The 12084-nt window shown below is 45.6% G+C and overlaps 1 long non-coding RNA gene across 1 annotated transcript; it reads left to right on the top strand.

Moving 5' to 3' along the window:
* Positions 1 to 750: 750 nt before the first annotated feature.
* On the top strand, positions 751 to 11588 carry LOC134471919 (uncharacterized). Its single transcript, XR_010041663.1, has 4 exons — positions 751 to 851; positions 5371 to 5515; positions 6140 to 8836; positions 9292 to 11588. It is a non-coding gene; the product is annotated as an uncharacterized LOC134471919 (long non-coding RNA).
* Positions 11589 to 12084: the final 496 nt, after the last annotated feature.

Raw genomic sequence — 12084 nt, 5'->3', positions numbered from 1 at the left:
CCAGGCCCAGCCTCCAGCCTCAGCTTTGCTAGCCCCTCCTCTGCTGGAGCTCTTCCTCCCCTGCTCAGTTTGGTCAGTACCAGCCATACCTTCCTTCTCCTGTGGGTTCCATTCCGGTCGAGAAGGCCTCTCTCCTATAAATACTTCATTTGGTAGCGTGATAGGCACCATCGACTTCCATGTGTTTTTAAACCAGATTTCCCCCTCGATGCTGCAGAAGCTCAGGTCCTTCCACCTAGACCACGAGCTTCCTGAGGACTAGAGGCCCTGTGTGTGCACTGCTGCTCCTCAGGAGAGTCAGGGCCACCTGGTGCAAGGCTTGCCTGGTCAAAGTGAATTCCTGGAGCACTCAGCATGGTTCTTCCCGTGACAATGGGGTTGGTCCTGAGTGTTTATCAGCTGGCTGTTGTTTTGTGGCAGTCAATGTCAGCCCTGCTTTCCAGCGATGAAACTGACAGCAGCTGGATGCTAGTGAAACCAGCTTTGGCAATTAGGTTGGCAGACAACCAAACCCGGCCATGGCAGGCAGGAGGTCTCCTCAGCTCTTGCCCTGTTTCTGTCTGGCCTTACTCCCGGGAGAATGCTGGCACTTAGACAGAGTCTGGTCACTAACTCACGACAAGGAGACAGAGGGGAGAGGAGCCAGCCAGCCTACCAGCTGCTGGGGCAAGTCTGGGCTGCATGTGATCCCACAGGGTTAGGGAGGGAGGAGACACATTCTGTCTGTTACAAAGAGTATTGCACAGGCCATGCATTCTATTCTCATGTCAGTGATTGTTTCACCCGCAGTGCAGATCCCGACAGCGGCCTCGCAGCCTTTCCCTTGGGCACAGCTGGTGAGGACCACCATGGTAAGACCCCGCCAGCTTCCTTGCTCTGCCCCCACCCTTCAGTCGTCAGCGTCCTCACTCCCTCTTCCAGGCAAATGCTCTCAGGTTCCTGCATTGCGGACAGGACCTGATGGTGGTGGCAGGGGCGAGGCTGTACCAGGGGAAACTGCACTTGGGGGAAAGAACGTCCCCAGGGCTGCGGAAGGCTTAGCATCTGCCACCAGCAGGAAGACTGTGAAGAGGGCAGCACCCATCTCTCCGGCCCTTGAAGTCACCCTGCAGACCAGCCTCTTTCCCTGTCTGTATGGGCACTGCAGCTCCTGACACACACACAGGATCAGTAGGTATTTGGTGAACTCAACTGCTACATGCTATGAAAATCAACCTGGCTATCATGGCAGTGTTACCAAAGCTAAAAAAGATGATAAGAAAACATGCCATATATCAACCATAGACTGCCTGTCAAGTCAAGATGGGTAGAGAGAAGCGATAACTGTAACAGAATAATAAAGAAAATATAGGATAAATCATAGAAAAAGGTATTAAAGCATTCACAGTTCAATGATTTCCAAAGCACAGGTAATAAAAGCATAAATACATTACCTAGATTATGTTTTTATGAAAAAGTTTCTGCATAGCAAATTAAATAATCAACTAAAGGAAAAATTGAAGTATAGAATAGGAGAAAATATTTACAAATCATATATCTGATAAAATTTTACTATCCAAAACATGAGGAGTTCAAAAACTCAATAGCAAAAAATATTATTTGATTAAAAAATGGCCGAAAGAACTGAATAGACATTTCTTTAAAGAAAGCATACTAATAGCCAAAGAAAAGGTTCCCAACCATAGTTGTTCTAATCATCAGGGCAGTGCAGAGCAAAGCACAAAGGTGCCAGCATTTCCTGCTTGATAGCCTGTACCCAACAGGAGAGAAGTGAGTGTTGGAAGGGTCGGAGACCAAGGAATGCCTGTACACAGCGGCAGGAAGTGTGGCTGTGTGGACCCAGGGAGAAGGCGTGCAGCTTGCTCAAAACCCAAAGAACGCTAGCACAGAATTCCGTAGTCCTATTTCTGGGTTTGTAACCCCCAAATGAGAATCCAGATTTCAGAGTGCTATTGGTACACTTGTGTTTCTGCAGCTTCTCACAACAGCCGAGACATGGGAGCAGTCCAGTCTATTGACAGGTGGAGGACACGTGGCTCCACATACAGTGGGGTGTTATCAGGCATAAAAGCAATGGAGAGTCATTTGTGAACCATGCTTAAACCTGGGAATGATTATGTTAAATGAAACAAACTAAACACAGCACAAACACTGCCTGATCTCACTTCTGTGTGGATTCCAACATGGTGAAGCCTGCTGTACACTAGCAAAAAGAGCTTCCTTATGTTTGTGTTATGCCTAAGTACCTGCAATGCTGCTGTACTGTTCTGTATGCGTTTTTCTCCCCTCTGGTGACATAATTGATATGTTAATCAATGCTCCCCTCTGTAAAGAATTGTAAATCCCTGGGAATCTAACCTAATTGATGTGTTAACCATTGTTGCCCTCTACAAATAACAGATGTGGTGCTAAAATAAGCTGACAAAGGATTGTTAATTACTGCTAGACTACTCTGTCCTCTGCTAAGGGAAACAAAGGTTTTCTTCATTTCCTTAGCAGGTTTCCTGATCCATGCCCATAACCCCTTACTTTGTAAACTGTGCTCTCTACAAAAAGTCGGGAAAGTTTTGAGGGAGACACACAGCTTTTGCAAACTCCCAACTGCACTGTGTCGCTGGGCCCAGGATAAAATAAATCAGCGATGCTTTTTTTTAAAAAAAACAAAAACAAAAACATGTCTTGCCCCATTTTTGGACTCGAGGTTGGGGACTCTGGGGGGCTCGTTTGTGGATTACAAGAAAGCCCATGGGAGCAGGGATTAGAATGGTCATCACCAGCTGGGCAAGGTGGAAACAGGTGGTCCCAGCCAGAGTTTTGGCCTGCAGATGAATGTGAATCCTAGGGACTAACAGCACAGCAGAGCTCCCACAGAGGACCGTTCAGTGTACTTAAAATTCCATAAAGACAGTGGATCGTATTTTTATCAGAAATAATAATAAATGAAGCAAGATGGTAGCAGAAGCCTTTGGAGGTGATGGATATACTGATGACAGGTTTTGGTGTGTCCTCAGCTCCACACTCATTACACTGCTTGCGGTAACGACAGCTTTTAGGCATCATTTAAACCTTAGTAAAGTGGTTAAAAACTAGAATAGAAACCTCGATTTTTCAGGCAGCTACTATGTACCAGGAAATTCACAGACTCTTACATTTATTTTCATGATAATACCATGAGGTTACTGTTATGTTCAGTTTTCAAGGAAGAAAGATTATTTCAGAGTTTGGATAACTTGAACAAAGACACAAAGGTAGTAAATGATGGATTCACAATCATAGACACAGTCACGTCAAACAGGGCTCTGTGACACCACTGTGCTGCCCAAGAACGGCAAAGCTAGGGTGGAGGAGGAGGCTGCTGCAGGTATGCATGGGCTGGGCCCTGGAGCAAAGAGTGGTCTGGGGCTGGCCTGAGGCACTTTGCAAAGGAGCTGAGCCTCCTGAGCTGGCATTATACTTCCCCATCTGAAGGGTTCTAGCAGTTGTGATTATCGAAGGATGTTGATCTTGGACTTTCCAGCTGACAGAAATATGGGAAAATACATTTCTTTTTATTTAAATGCAGCAGCCTCAGGCATTCTATTATAGCATCCCATAGCTGACTGAGATTCCCACCACTGATTGGACTTCGGTGGATCTGGTGAGTACGTTCCTCTCACTGGAGCACTTTTCAGAGCTTCGTGGCATCTTGAGGCTGTGAATCAGCTTGCAGAGGTGGCAGCCTGAATTTTATGTTTGCTCTTTGCCTTTTTCCTCTCTTCTCCTCCCTGGGATTATGCCTCACTGATACATTTCAGGTACAGGAGACACCCCTCCGGCTCTCCTTCCTCCCCTAACTTCCTCTTGTTCTGTTTTTACAGGCAAGTCAGTGTTTTAATGAGGGTCAACTAAGAAGCTGTTTGTGGCTTGCCTTTCCTATGAATGCTCTCTGCACCCTGGACTCTGGCCCCAGAAATGACGCTTGGGCTCTAGTGAAACCAAGCAAGATGGGATGCACAGGGGGATGAGGGGTGGTGATGCAGCCCCCTGTGAGTCCAACAGTGGAGCCTTTTAAAGCCCCATGAGGAAGGGAGGCCCTGCTTGTGATGGGGTGCGCAATGAGCTCCTTCGCCCCATCTCCCCTGCAGTCTCTTGTGGGCAGCTGCTGTTTGGAGGGGCGCAGGAGTGGAGCAAGCGGGAGGTGTCCCATGGGCTTCTTACTGGCCCTGGCCGCGTGGCTCAGAGAAACAAACAGCTATGGGCTTGCAATGCCTGAAAACCTAAGCACTTGAAAATTTCTGACAAAATGCTTTTCCAAAGTTAAGTTCAATATTGAGTTCCCAGAATCATAAAGAAAATGGTGAAGCATTGAATTGAAAAATAATTTATTTTGCAAAAGAAAGTTAATTCGCCTGGCTCTGGGCACAAGAGTCACAGTAATCTAGTGAGACATTTAGGAGACTGAGAGTTGCCGTCTCAGTCCAGAAGAAAGTTAAAGATTTCAAGCTCCCATGAAGCCATGCAAGCCGCTTTTTCCTTCACACACTGATCTTGCCTTATCCTGAAAAACTACTCCTGAGATTTTTAAAAAATAAGCAGGTTTCCATAAACTAGCCAAATACAATTCTAAAAAATGAGTAAAACTAGAAATCTCATTCAGTGTGATGTTTACAGTATGATGAATGAGTTTGATTTACTTCACTTCTGAGTATGGTTTCAAGTTGTCTCCATTTATCTCTAAAAGCCTCAAAATTATCCTTGTTTATAGCTGAGTAGTACTCCATTATATAAAACATCACATCTTTTCTATCCATTCCTTAGCTGATGGGCGTTTGGGTTGTTCCCAGGATGTAACTATTACAAATTGTGCTGCTACAAACATTGGTGTACATGTATTGCTGTGGCATGATGTTTCCAGTTCTTCTGGAAAATACTCAAAGGGGAATAACTGGATTGAATGGGTCTTCCAATCCTAGTTTTTTGTGTAAATATTGTATTGTCTCCTTAGTATTAAAAAAAAATTGAGAGAGTAACCAGATCCAAACCGTACAATAGATATTGTGATAACGAAAGGGAAAGAAAGTGCTGAAGAGGAAAACACAACTGAGAGGGGGAGGAGAAAACGTATACAGGGGTACAGACACGTGTGTGCATATATACATATATATGTGACAGGTAACTGTACTGCTGATCTCTGTTAGTTCATCAGTAAGACCAGTCAGTGCTTTCCTTGCGTGCTTGATCACTTTTTATGCCTAAATCTTATAACCTGAGCAACTACCTCTAAGATAACAATATGTAATTTGCTAACTAGTGCTACTTTCCTACTATTTTTTGGAAATTCCGTTTCATTTCTATCCTTTTCCCTGTTTTGTTTTTTAAATTTAAAAAAAGGGAAGAGAAATCCCAGTCTGATAAACACCCAGCGCGTTCATGGGCCCAGCGCTCAGGAGCCCTGGCATGCTCGTGTGAAGTGAAAGAGGGACTGAAACACTGCGGCAGCGTGTACGCAGGGACAGAACTCGCTTGTGTTTCGAAGGTGAGTTGGTCCACATCTCGGGAAACTGCTGCTCTTGCTTTTCAAACTCGGGGCTCCCTGGTGAAGGCCAGTGTACTTCTTAAGATGGTAATAAAGAACAGTGCAGCTTCCTGTTGCCTCTGGGGATGCCTTGCACAGATGGCCTTGGAAGTAACGTGGTCATTCGGACTGGGTTCAGTCTGTGTTTTCCTCCTGGACGCCCTGAGTGCCCACAGGAGCCACCGTGCTCTGCGCTCTGAGGCGTTTTCAGGGTGGACGGCAGATGACTCCCTACGCGTAGATCCTTTGTATTTATATTGACAACCTAGAAAGCGTGTTAATGCACATCTGTCGGTTAGTTACGTGGTGTGAGAACCCTAGAAATAAATTCTGGGCTCAGTGCAGCATTAACTTCATTGTTGCTGCGTCTTTCTGAGGTCTGGCTCGCGCTTCAGCTGATGCTCAGTAGTTTCTGCAGCTTACATGTCAGAAATTCTGCATCTTCAGGGGCCGAAGGCAGAACAAACCTACATACATAACCTACTGGCAGTTTGGGGCTCCTCCCCAGAAAGCAGGTTCAGGGTGGCTATGAAGAATGCCTCTGGAAAACATGCATGTTGTCAGCTGAGTTTTATTTCCCTCCAGGGGCCTCCATCCTGAAGGCATCCAAACACGCGAGAGGCAGTCTGAGTTCTAAACAACAGAGGAGCAAATTCTCTCCCTCATTTTCGAGTGCACAGCGGTGGAAAATTCTACACACATAGTTTTCAGATTCTAGTATTAAAGAGACTAAAATTCCTAGACCATCAGCCAAGTCTCCTTCCACTTACAGTCCTTCATGAATTACTAAGCATCATGCCCGGGTTAGCAGCAGCCCTGGCCATCTGTGGGAGACAAATATTGCCCGGCTAAGCATTTATCTGGAAGGCAGTAAGCATCGAAAGGGAGAAATTCAGGCCGCTGGAGACCGAATTGAAGATCCAGTCACCGTCAAATCTCGCTGCACCTTGGAGATCCTCCTTTTGTCAAAGGAGACACTGAAAGGCACTGCGGAGTTCCGGAAGGGGAGTAACATGGTTGATCTTGCCTTTGAACAGATTGCTCTGTTTGCCATTTAAATCCAGGTGTCAGGTAAAGACTTGGTGTCCAAGGCAGGAATCTGTTGCAGTGACCCAGGTGAGTGTGTGATTATGTGTAAAGGTGACAGTGACAGAGAAGGTGAGGTGCCTGTGAGCAGCGATGCAATTCACAGGACTTTGCCATCTATTTACGCTGCCCACTGGCTTGTGAAGCCAGCCGGGCAAAATCACTCTCCCACACGCTGTGCTTGGAACGCTTCATTTAAAACAGCAAAAGTGAGTGGAATGCTTCTGTCCTTTCCGCCTGTTCAGGTTGTTTAGAGAAAGCTACATGTACTCCTAGCACTGCGTAGACACAGTGGGCTACTCCAGATGCTTTTGTAGTTTTGGTTTCCTGTCATCATTTGGGGTCCTCTTTTCCCTGAACTTGGAGAAAAAGTCGGCCTTTTTTAGTTACCTCACCTTACTTGTGGCCCTTTATTTCCCTTACTCAGGGACTGCTGTGATTGCCAGGGAGGATGCTCAGAAATGAGTAGCACTCAGTGATTGATGGAGAAAGAAGGGCAGGCCCTCTGAGGGCAGGTCACCGCGTAGGGTAGGGGAGAGGCAAGGTGATCAGCGGGCACCCACCTTCTGACCAGCTCTGCTGAGCGCCCCGGGCCCTGTGTCCTGGACTCCTGCTTTTAGGGCGGATGGAACTGTCTGGGAAAGCACATGCACTGTGGAGTCCGAAAGGCCTCAGTGGGCACCCTCACAGGGTGCACTGACCTGGGAACTAGGCTGGCCGGGCCCTCCTCCCTGCCTCTTTCCCAGCTCCCTTCCCGCCTCCAGCGTGCACCTCTGTTTCCTGCCATCGCTCCCCAAACCCTTCCCAAACCAGGTGATCTTCAACATTCTGTGACGTTTCCTTGCCTAAGCAAAGACCCACCTATTTTCCTAGGAATGCCTCACAGATGCTCTTCTTCAGCGGCCTCCTCTGTAAACAGAAGTGCAAATTGTTCCTCCTAGTAATCAGGTGGCCTTGGGGCCTTTGTCTGCCTTTTTCCTACCCCTGGCTGGTTTTGTTTCATTTTTCAGCATAGCTTAAAATATCAGTTCTTTAAAAACAAAAACCCACTTAGTGTAAATGTTTGCACCAATTCAGTTCCTCGGTATTCCTCATGGGTTCATACTTATTTTTGTTATTTCCCCTTCTCCAAATTCTGTGGTTCTTATCGCTTGCTGTGTTGTGCCCAACACCAGTACAGTGCCTGTGACATTAAGAAGTGTATTAATAAAAGGATGGATGAATCAAATAATTGTCACAAGGATTAAATGGGCTAACAAATTAAAACGGCTTTCAGAAGTGCTGGGCCAACATTAGCCAGTCAAGAGTCAGTTCATTTCTTTCCTTTAGCTCAGCAAATATTCTCTAGATACCAAATCATTGCAGTGTGCAAAGGTGCTTGAGGACAACATGGGAAACAGGACAATTAATCGGTAAGATTTCCCCCAAGAACAGCTGGAACGCTCACAGAGGACAAGGAAATAGCTTATGCCCATGAATTCCATAGTTATTCTTTGCTTTGATCTTTAAAGAGTTTTTTATAACCCATAATGCTCACACTCATGGGGGAATTTGTGCGGATGCTTAACACATCTCCAGTCTCTTTTTAGTGTCCCCTCCCCTCTGTCTAGCCTCCTCCTTCCCAGGTTTGCAAAAGCTCTGTATCTCCTTTTCCTTCAATTCTTTTTGTAAATCCAGTTGCTTTCCTTCTCTCTCCCCGCCCCCAACTCTTGTTCTCCTTTCCATTTGAAAAGGTCTTCCTGCTTCCTACAGTTCAGTTTGGTCTTTTAAATCAGATAAAATGAGTATTTGAGTTTCTCTGTGTTCATGTTTACATTTTGCTCTTGACAAAACATTATTTCTCACTTCTGTGAAAATCAGACTAAAGAGATTTCTTCTACATTGCCGTGCTCTTAAAAACACCATTTAGACAAATATTAACTTTTCCTTCCAAAATACAAGACTGGTTTTATTCTTTCATGGTTCTACAGTCCAACATAATCTATGAATGATTCAGAAGGAAGTATTTTTACTAAATTTACATTTCCTTGTATTAACTTTTATGAAAAATGGCACAGCTAGACAACTCAACATTCAATTTTGTACAATCTGGAAGGACACGGTACCTGTATGGAATGGACAGGAATCACTTTCTCCAGCATGCATTGTACTGAACACCGCTGCCTGTCGACACCTATGGGAGTGCTGTGATCTCAGGTATGTGCACAGTCTGAGGGAGTCAAGTTCACACAGCGGGGGATAGAATGGTGGCTGCCTGGGGCTTGGAGTAGGGCAGCAAAGGGTTTCTTCAAAGGGTTCAAAGTTTTCACTAGATGGAAGGGATAAATTCTGAAAGTGTTGCATGGCACAGCGACTATAGCTAATGATGATATAATTTTTATTTTAAAATTGCTAAAGAAGTAGATTTTGGATATTCATGGTGCAAAAACATGTTCAGTGTGGGAAGTGATGTTAGTTTTATTTAATATTCTAAAATATGAATATCTCTATCTATTTATATATAACACTGACATGTATACATAATTAAGGATTTTAAAAGAGCATAATGATGAAGATTTTCCATGCTGTTTTCAGTTAGAGTATAATTAACTTGCCCTCTTGTTTTCCACATTTGACTTTCAGGAATGATTTACTATCTATCGGTCTCTTAGGCATTTGCGGGGGCTTCCTGTGGCCCAGAAGAATTTGGATACATGAGCTGTAAAGACATCATCTTGAATGGCCAAAGTTTACTGCCACTTGAAACAAGCAAAAGGAACCAAGAATTCCTAAGGCTTCCACTTTTCTCTCTTCGAGTGTTTCCAAGCAATACGAATGCTGGGATTTTAGGAAGTTGGAAAGAGACTCCGTGAACCAACAAGGAAACTAAGTTTGCGCTTTGCTAGTAGGACCGACTTCTGAAGCTGGGCTTTCCATTGTCCCCAAGACACTGTCTTCAGCTCAGCTTCCAAAGTGACCCTCTTAGAACATGAGTGGGGCTGGGCCTTTGCTTCTGGGTCAATACTGAATTCCTAAGCCCGGTTCCCAGCCATGGTCTAATTCTCTGCCACTTCCGGGGGTGCACTTCCTTCAACCCCACCAGCCTCTCTGGCCCTTCAAATGCTTTCAGGTCTCTGTGCCTTAGGGTGCTGTTCTCTGGGTCTCCCCTGCACACTTCCCTCTGGGGTCTCCTCTCCTGTGAGGCCTTCTCTAACCTTCTGCACAGGCTTTGCAATTCCCTTCTTTCACCATGCATAACACTGGGATTATGAACACCTCAGAAAGAGGTGGTATTTTATTTAATTTTGTATTTCTAGGACTTGTCTGGAGAAGAGCACCTAGACAATGGTTCAAGAATGCAAAAAGGAAACCTGAGGATTATTGTCTACTATTTTCCTGCATAACTACTTTCCCAGTAATTCAATGTTTAAGTAAAAATTTACCATGTAAGATTATATTCAGAGTGGATCAACCATTTTGCCTGTAATCACTGCCTTGAGGGAGGCTGAGGTAGGAGGATCACAAGTTTAAGTCCTGGCTAGATAACTTAGCAAGATTCTATCTCAAAATAAAAACCAGGAGGCAGATGTAACCTAGTGCTGGAGTGTCCCATGGTGAGGTCCCAGCACAGGAGGAGAGAGCTCAACCACTGACCACATTCAGTTTGGAAGCATCAAGGTAAGCAGAAACGAAATTGGAAGGGCCAATGAAATCTGGGCTCCTCTCCCACTGGCCCCCCACATTCTGTGACCCCTCAGTCAGTTGTCCTTGGGCACCTTAGTTTTTTCCTTATCTGTAAAAGGGGGCTGAGCAGGAGCCATTACTCTGAGACAGACTACTCAGCTCCAAGCATCAACCAAGTCAAAGAAATGGCAGTGCTGCGCGGATCTCTAGGCTGTGTAGCCCAACCTTCTCCCTGGATTCAGGGCCCTCCGATCATCCCTTCTGGGGTGGCCGCTGGCAGCCTTCCTGGCCCTTAGCTCCTCTGTCCCTACACTCAGCTCCGGGGCATTGCTCCCAGGAAGTTCTCTTCCCCAAGTAAAAGCTGCATTCTTTGTGACTTAGCTCCCCCAAGTCACAAGAAAAAGTCAGTTCCAGGTGCACTTCAGTCCTGGTGAGCCGGCGTCACAGCCCTCCACAGCCTGACCTCCGGATTAAAAGCCTAGACTCCTTCACACAAGGCTCACAGGTCACCAGTGCCCTCAAGGTTCTGACCAGGGACCTTAGAAGGCGCTTTGTGGACCCGTATGGAGGTCCCTCTAGGAGACAGCGGATGAGGGGCAGGCAAACCCCAGGCAGCCCCGGCTTTCCTCAGGGGTGACACCACCTGTCTCCCCTCACCGCCCAACGGCAAGCTTAGATTCTGCCCTAGAAGCCTGCTGGCTCAAGTTGCCTTTGTGGTTAGTTGATAGTTGGAGTATTTCATAGTTTAAGATAAAAATAACTTTAAGATCTTGTGTCAATCTAAGTTACCGTCTTTGCACTTACTCATGCAATTCATTTTCCGACTTTACTGGACGTGCTTCCATTTATCTATATAGGTTCAGCCCTTAAATACCGCAGCGCTCCCAGGAGTCGCTGTGCGGAGCAGGACCAAGGGTCATGCACGGTCTCAGGCAGAGGTATCGGACCAGAACCATTGTCAGGCACCGTTTAACCAGCCGTTCTCTGGTCTTGGTGGCCTGGCCAGCTGATGCCTGCCTTGGACACCTGTTCTGGCTTCATTTCCTGCATGCCTCCTCCTCTCTACAGTAATGAGCGCTTTCTAGCTTTTCCTTCCTTTGGTACCAAAATCAACAGTCAGGAATAACACTGATAATCAGCCTTAGCGGGCAAACAAATACCGCCCTGGGAAAGCCCTGTATTCCCTCGTTACAAGGAAACCAAGAGTGTATTTGTTAGTCTAAATTCTGCTCTGTCTTGTAAAATCTCACCGGTGAAGATCTGATTTACTAATTTTAATTCCAATATAGCCACTGAATTTACAGTTTTACCTTTTACTGTGATTTGCTGACTCCTATGGCTTCATTCAAGGAATTGATAATCAAAGGGAAAATCATAGAGTCCTGTGGCCTGCTTCAAAATTGGTAATCAGCTATCTATTTTGAACTTGGTGGGCAATTGAGTCAGCTGAGAATCTCCTTAAACTTATCGTTAGGAAGCCTACATTGCTTAATCTTCTGGATTTGTAGTTAACATTAGCAACTATGATAAATATTGCATTAGGTCTGAGGATCAAATAATAATCAAGGCACACTGATTTTCTGATTCAGCTGAGGCCTCCCCAGAAGACAGTGTTCAACTTAAATCAGTGTGGTGTTTCAGGCTCTCTGTTAGAAGCAGCGTCTTGGGGAAATACGTGAAGAGGAAGCTCTCTCTATCTCGGGTGAGGTAATGAGCAGGGCATAGTGGAGGAGGCTTTCCTAAAGCAGTGAGATCTGAGCTTAGGATGAAGGATAAGAAAG

This window comes from Cavia porcellus, unplaced genomic scaffold (genome assembly GCF_034190915.1).
Source record: "Cavia porcellus strain 051 isolate PalLab524CR breed Dunkin Hartley unplaced genomic scaffold, mCavPor4.1 scaffold_1, whole genome shotgun sequence".
NCBI lineage: Eukaryota > Metazoa > Chordata > Mammalia > Rodentia > Caviidae > Cavia > Cavia porcellus.
The sequence above is the reverse complement of the archived record's forward strand: the minus strand, read 5'-3'. Positions and strand labels throughout refer to the sequence as shown.